Raw genomic sequence first — 6,000 nt, 5'->3', positions numbered from 1 at the left:
AAAAAAAAAATTATTTTTTCAATTGCAGTAAAAAAATATGTAAGTAAAACTTACCGTCTCAACCATCTTTAAGTGTACCACTCATTGTGCTTTTTTCCTTTTAAATACATTTCCTTTACTATTCCTATTTTAAATACATTATTTTACTATTCCTTTTACTATTACTGTTTTAAATACATTCCTTTTGGGGCACCTGGGTGGCTCAGTCGGTTGAGTGTCCGACTTCGGCTCAGGTCATGATCTCGCATTTCATGAGTTCGAGCCCCACATCGGGCTCTGTGCTGACAGCTCGGAGCCTGGAGCCTGCTTCGGATTCTGTGTCTCCCCCTCTCTCTGCCCCTCCCCTGCTTGTGCTGTCTTTCTGTCTCTCAAAAAAATGAATAAATGTTAAAAAAATTAAAAAAAAAATACATTCCTTTTACTTCCTAATTGCTTCTATGGTTATTGGCCTATTAGATTCTCTATTTCTTTGAGTTTTATGTCCCTAGAAATTCCTCTGTTCCATTTAGATTTTATGTGTTTTGCTCCAAAGCTTTACACAATCCATTCTCATGCTTTTTATGTCTTCACTATTTCCACGATTATGTCCCCCTTTCATCATTAACATCGTTTTTTTTGGTATTTTCTCTCCTTCTCCATCGTTTCTTCTTTTTTGATCAGACTTGCCCAAGGCTTGTCTATTTTGCTGGTCTTTCCAAGAATCAGTTTTGGATACACTAGTCAGTAGACGTTTGATTGTTTTCGACTTCATTTTCTCTTTTCATTCCATCGCTCTGTTTTTTCAGGTTTGCTAGTGAGGTTCTTTGTCTAACTTATTGAGATCAACATTTGGTTCATTAATTAACATCAACATCTCATGTTTTCTAAGTGCATTTCTAACAGTGTATGTTTTCTTCTCAGTACTATTTTCTGTATGCTGTAGGCTTTGCTGTGTAACATTCTTAGTGTTGTCTTTAATTTCAATTTTTATTTTCTTTCATTTCAACCCCAAAGTTATTTCTAAGAGTTCTGTTTACCTTACAAGCAGATAGTTTTGTAGGTTTTTTTTTTTTAGCTACCTTTTGGCAAAAATAATAATAATAATATATATATATATATACATATACACACACATATATATTATAAACATATATATATATATATATATTTCCTCCTACCCCTCCCCTCACACTCATTTCCACTCAGAGAACCATTCCCCTGGCCACTTCAGGGCCAACTTCTGCCAAGACCTGCCCCACCTGTTGGCCTAAAGATCAGCATGCCCTCTCCAGCCAGTGGACCTCACTTTCATTTCACCCTGCTCTGCCTTGTAAGGGTCGTTTTATACATTTGTCTTTCCCACCAGCTGAGGCCTTTTGGGAAGGAATTCAGAGATGTTAGTATTACATTTTGAAACAATATTTCTCAAAGGGAAGTCTGGAGGCCTTTTGCATCAGAATGACCATGGGGTGCTAATTAAAAGTATAGCTTCCAGAGCCCCACCTCAGATCTATTGAGTCAGAATCTCCATTTTTAACAAGCATCCCAAGTGAATCTATTCTAGCACACTGAAATTTAACAACTACTGCTTGACATGATACCCTGGTAAACTTCAGTAAGTTCAGAGGATGTCAGCTAGGTAGGAAGGCCTTAAGAACCATGTCATATAAAGAATATTGAACAAACCTAAGATGTTCAAAGCTACAGAAAAAAATAGTTGGTGGGAAGAACCCAAAAGTTGCTACTGATATGAAAGATGCTTAAAATTTACTTCCTATAGGGGCGCCTGGGTGGCTCAGTCAGTTAAGCATGTGGCTTTGGCTCAGGTCATGATCTCGTAATTCATGGGTTCGAGCTCCTCATCGGGCTCTATGCTGACAGCTCAGGGCCTGGAGCCTGCTTCGGATTCGGATTCTGTGTCTCCCTCTCTCTCTGCCCCTCACCTGCTTGCACTAAAATTTGTTTTAATTAAAAAAATTTTTTTTTTTTTTTTACATTTACTTATTTTTGAGAGACAGAGAGAGACAGAGCATGATCGGGGTGGGGGGAGGGCAGAGAGAGGAGACACAGAATATATAGAAGCAGGCTCCAGACTCTGAGCTGTCAGCACAGAGCCCAACGCAGGGCTCGAACCCACAAACCGTGAGATCATGACCTGAGCTGAAGTCGGATGCTTAACCAACTGAGCCACCCAGGCACACCTAAAAAATTTTTTTAAATTTATTTCCTATAGCTTCTATAATTTTTTTAAGTTTATTTATTTACTTTGAGAGAGAGAGAGCTGTGTGCACGAGTAGGGGAGGGGCAGAGAGAGAGGGAGAGAGAGAATCCTAAGCAGGTTCCACACTGTCAGCGCAGAGCCTTACATGGGGCTCCATCCCATGAACAGTGAGATCATGATCTGAGCCAAAATCAAGAGCTGGATGCTTAACCGACTGAGCCACCCAGGCGCCCCTATTTCATGTAGTTTTTAAAGGACAAGGGCAAAGGGTAAAAAGTAGACAGAGATAGATTTTAGCTCTAATATAAGGAATAGATTTTTAGCAATTTGAACTCTTCAAAAATGGAATAGCTTTCTTATAAATTAGTGACATCACTCCTATTTGCACATCTAAGCAAATAATGAATGATGTTGTGCCAGAGATGAAGAGAGACTTTTACATCAGACCAGGTAATTTCTACATTCCCTTCCGACTTATAGGATTCTTAAGATTCTCTAATTTTAGGTTTATGAGCTCAATGAGAGTTATAATCATTATAACATTTCCAGATGATACCAGAAGCCCCTTTCTTCATAGTGAAGGATCCAGGTGCATTTGGTGATTTAAAACAATATATACAAAAATTGGTCTGAAGAGGGGCGCCTGGGTGGCTCAGTTGGTTGGGCGACTGACTTCAGCTCAGGTCATGATCTCACGGTCTGTGGGTTCGAGCCCTGCGTTGGGCTCTGTGCTGACAGCTCAGAGCCTGGAGCCTGCTTCAGATTCTGTGTCTCCAGCTCTCTCTGCCCCTCCCCTGCTCACTCTCTGTATCTCTCTGTCTCTCAACAATAAATAAATGCTTAAAAAATTTTTTTTAATAAAAAAATTGGTCTGAAGAAATTAAATCTCACACAATTATATTTTTTCAAATTTGAGAGTTGTTAAAGGTTTAGTTAGATCATATTTTTGTACATGTATGTGATGGCTAACCCATTCTAAGAGTTAAAAACATAAAACTTATCAAAATCAGGTGTGCAGTGACCAAACTCATTCATTGCTTACATGAAAGTCAAGGATATGAAAGTCAAGGACAAAGAAAACTATTTATAACAACCCAATATTGCAATGTCTATAAAATCACTCCTCTACTCTTTCCATTTTCATAAAGGTGAAAAAATGAGAGTTTAAAATTTGAAGGAGAGACAAGATGTATTAACCTGTGAAATGGTTCTTCAGTTGTGTGCCTTTAAATTGGTGGGGGAGGAAACTCAGTATTAAAATAGATAAATTATATATCACTATATTTATGTAGTATTTTTGTAGCCAATATCCTTTAAAAAAATTTTTTTAACGTTTATTTATTTTTGAGACAGAGAGAGATGGAGCATGAACAGGGGAGGGTCAGAGAGGGAGACACAGAATCTGAAGCAGGTTCCAGGCTCCGAGCTATCAGCACAGAGCCCGATGCGGGGCTTGAACTCTCAGACCTCGAGATCACGACCTGAGCTAAAGTTGGAAGCTTAACCCACTAGCCACAGAGGCGCCCCTGTAGCCACTATCCTTAACAGAAAAATTACCTAGTAGTGTCAAGGGGATCAGGGATAATAAGGATTTTTAGATGCAGATTTCAAATTCTCATTGAAAAAAAAGGTAACACTTTATTTGTTTTTATTTTAGAGAAAGAGAGAGCACAAGCTGGGGAGAGGGGCAGAGGGAGAGAGAGACTCTTAAGCAGGCTTCATACTCAGCACAGAGACCAACACAGAGCTCAATCCCACAACCCTGGAATCATGACCTGAGCTGAAGTCAAGAGTTGGACACTCAATCAACCGAGCGAGGCACTCAGACACCCTACACTTTGTTTTTAGACTAAACTCTTAAAATTAGAAATACTATTCAACAGACACATACCAACGTTGAGGGAAATTTTTGGCAACGGAGAAAAAAAGGCATTGCGAATTTTATAGAGAATTTTGCCAATATTAGAATTAAATGTTTTAATCAGATAGTGATTTACTTGTTTCCTTCTTGTACCCTATACCATCCCCAGTTTGTGTTGTTAAGTCCTGCATGTTAAATAACAAAAACAAACTAATTATATATCTTGCATAATCAGTATGTTACAACATTAAGATCAGAGTAATAATACAAATCCACTCCACTGCCAATTTTTAAACTTCCTGCAATCCTACAGCAAGTCCTCAAGAATATATAAATGTGAACAAAAAGGCTTTATATTTATCCTACAGAAGGTATAAACATCAATTGCAAAGAGATATAAGGTAATATAATTAACATTACAAGCATTTTTAATAAAGCAGAGGAAATAATGTCTGTAGTTCTATTCCGAGTGTATCGAACCATTGAAAACAACTTCAGGGGCGCCTGGGTGGCTCAGTCGGTTGAGCATCTGACTCTTAACTTTGGCTCAGGTCATGATCTTACAGTTGGAGAGTTCAAACCCTGCATCTGGCTCTGTGCTGACATCGCAGAGCCTGCCTGGCATTCTGTCTCCCTCTCTGCTGCTCCCCTGCTTGCCCTCTAGCTCTCTAAATAAATAAATAAATAAATACACTTTAAAAAACTTCAAAACCAATCAAATACAAAGGCACATCCCTATTACAGAAATACAATACATGCAAAGTATGTTTAACCTTTGAATATTGATGTAGCCTTCGCTTTTCCCCAGTCCAAACAACCTATTCTTAGTTCCTACAGCGCGCAGGATGGATGGGGAAAGGAAGAAGCTAAACCTTGCCTATTGTAGCATTTTAGGTGTGTGGCATATGTGTGATGCAGTAACAGCGGGATTGGAAGGGGTAAAGGCTGCTTTTCCTCAGTTAATGGCAGCTTCATCCTGCCGGTTGTTCAGGCTAAAAACCTGGCATCTTGCTGGGACTCCCCTGCCACATATCCTTCATCCAAACTCTCAGCTAATGCTGCCTCAATCTCTAGAATCCTTCCCCCACCTTCTCCATCTGCCTGGCTAAGGCCTCCCATCTCTCACCTGGGTTAATGTAAATACTCCTAACTAGTCTCCCTTTTTACCTTTGCCCTCTGCAGTTTATTCCCAACCCAACAGCCACATCGATCCTCTCCGTGAAGCTCTCCAGGGACTTACAGCTCATTCAAAATAAAAATCAGTGCCCTGCCAGTAGGGTCCTGCACACACTGTTCCCCATTATCTACTTTGCCCCCCACGCCTCAGCTCCAGCTACGCTGTCCACTTAGGCTTTGACCAACAGGCCACTCCCACCTCAGGGGTTTTGCAACTGCTCTTCCTTTTATTTGGAAGGTTCTTCACTTAGATACCACCTAGGTTATTCCTCTCACTCCCTTCAGGGTTTTGCTCGATGTCTACTTTTCAGTCAATGATTCTCTGACCATCCTGTGTATAACTACAAACCTTACACATGCCTATAATCCCCATCTCTTTTTTAAAAAGGTTATCATCTGGATAAAGCCATTTTGTTTTCCTCTATAGAATCATCATCTAATTACCATAAATTTTATGTATTTTCTTTGTCTGATTGTCCTAAGATTGTAAACTTCATAAAATAAGGAAATTTGTCTGTTTTGCTCAATGCTATATTTCCATAGCTAGCACACAGTAGGTGTTCAATAAGTGCTGGTTGAAAGAATGAATACCCTCCACAAAACCTCTAGTAACCAGTGCTGAGAACTAAGTGCTTCCATAGATGCCTTACACCGTGGAGGGTGGGGGTAGGGGGCTCCATACCAGTGCTAAGGCAGATGCATGGCATTATTAGATTTATGTGAATATACTGCTCCCAGAAATTGAACAAGATATATACCATAT

The sequence above is a fragment of the Panthera uncia genome (genome assembly GCF_023721935.1).
Source record: "Panthera uncia isolate 11264 chromosome C1 unlocalized genomic scaffold, Puncia_PCG_1.0 HiC_scaffold_4, whole genome shotgun sequence".
In the NCBI taxonomy this organism is placed as follows: Eukaryota; Metazoa; Chordata; class Mammalia; order Carnivora; family Felidae; genus Panthera; species Panthera uncia.
This window is presented reverse-complemented; position numbering follows the sequence as displayed.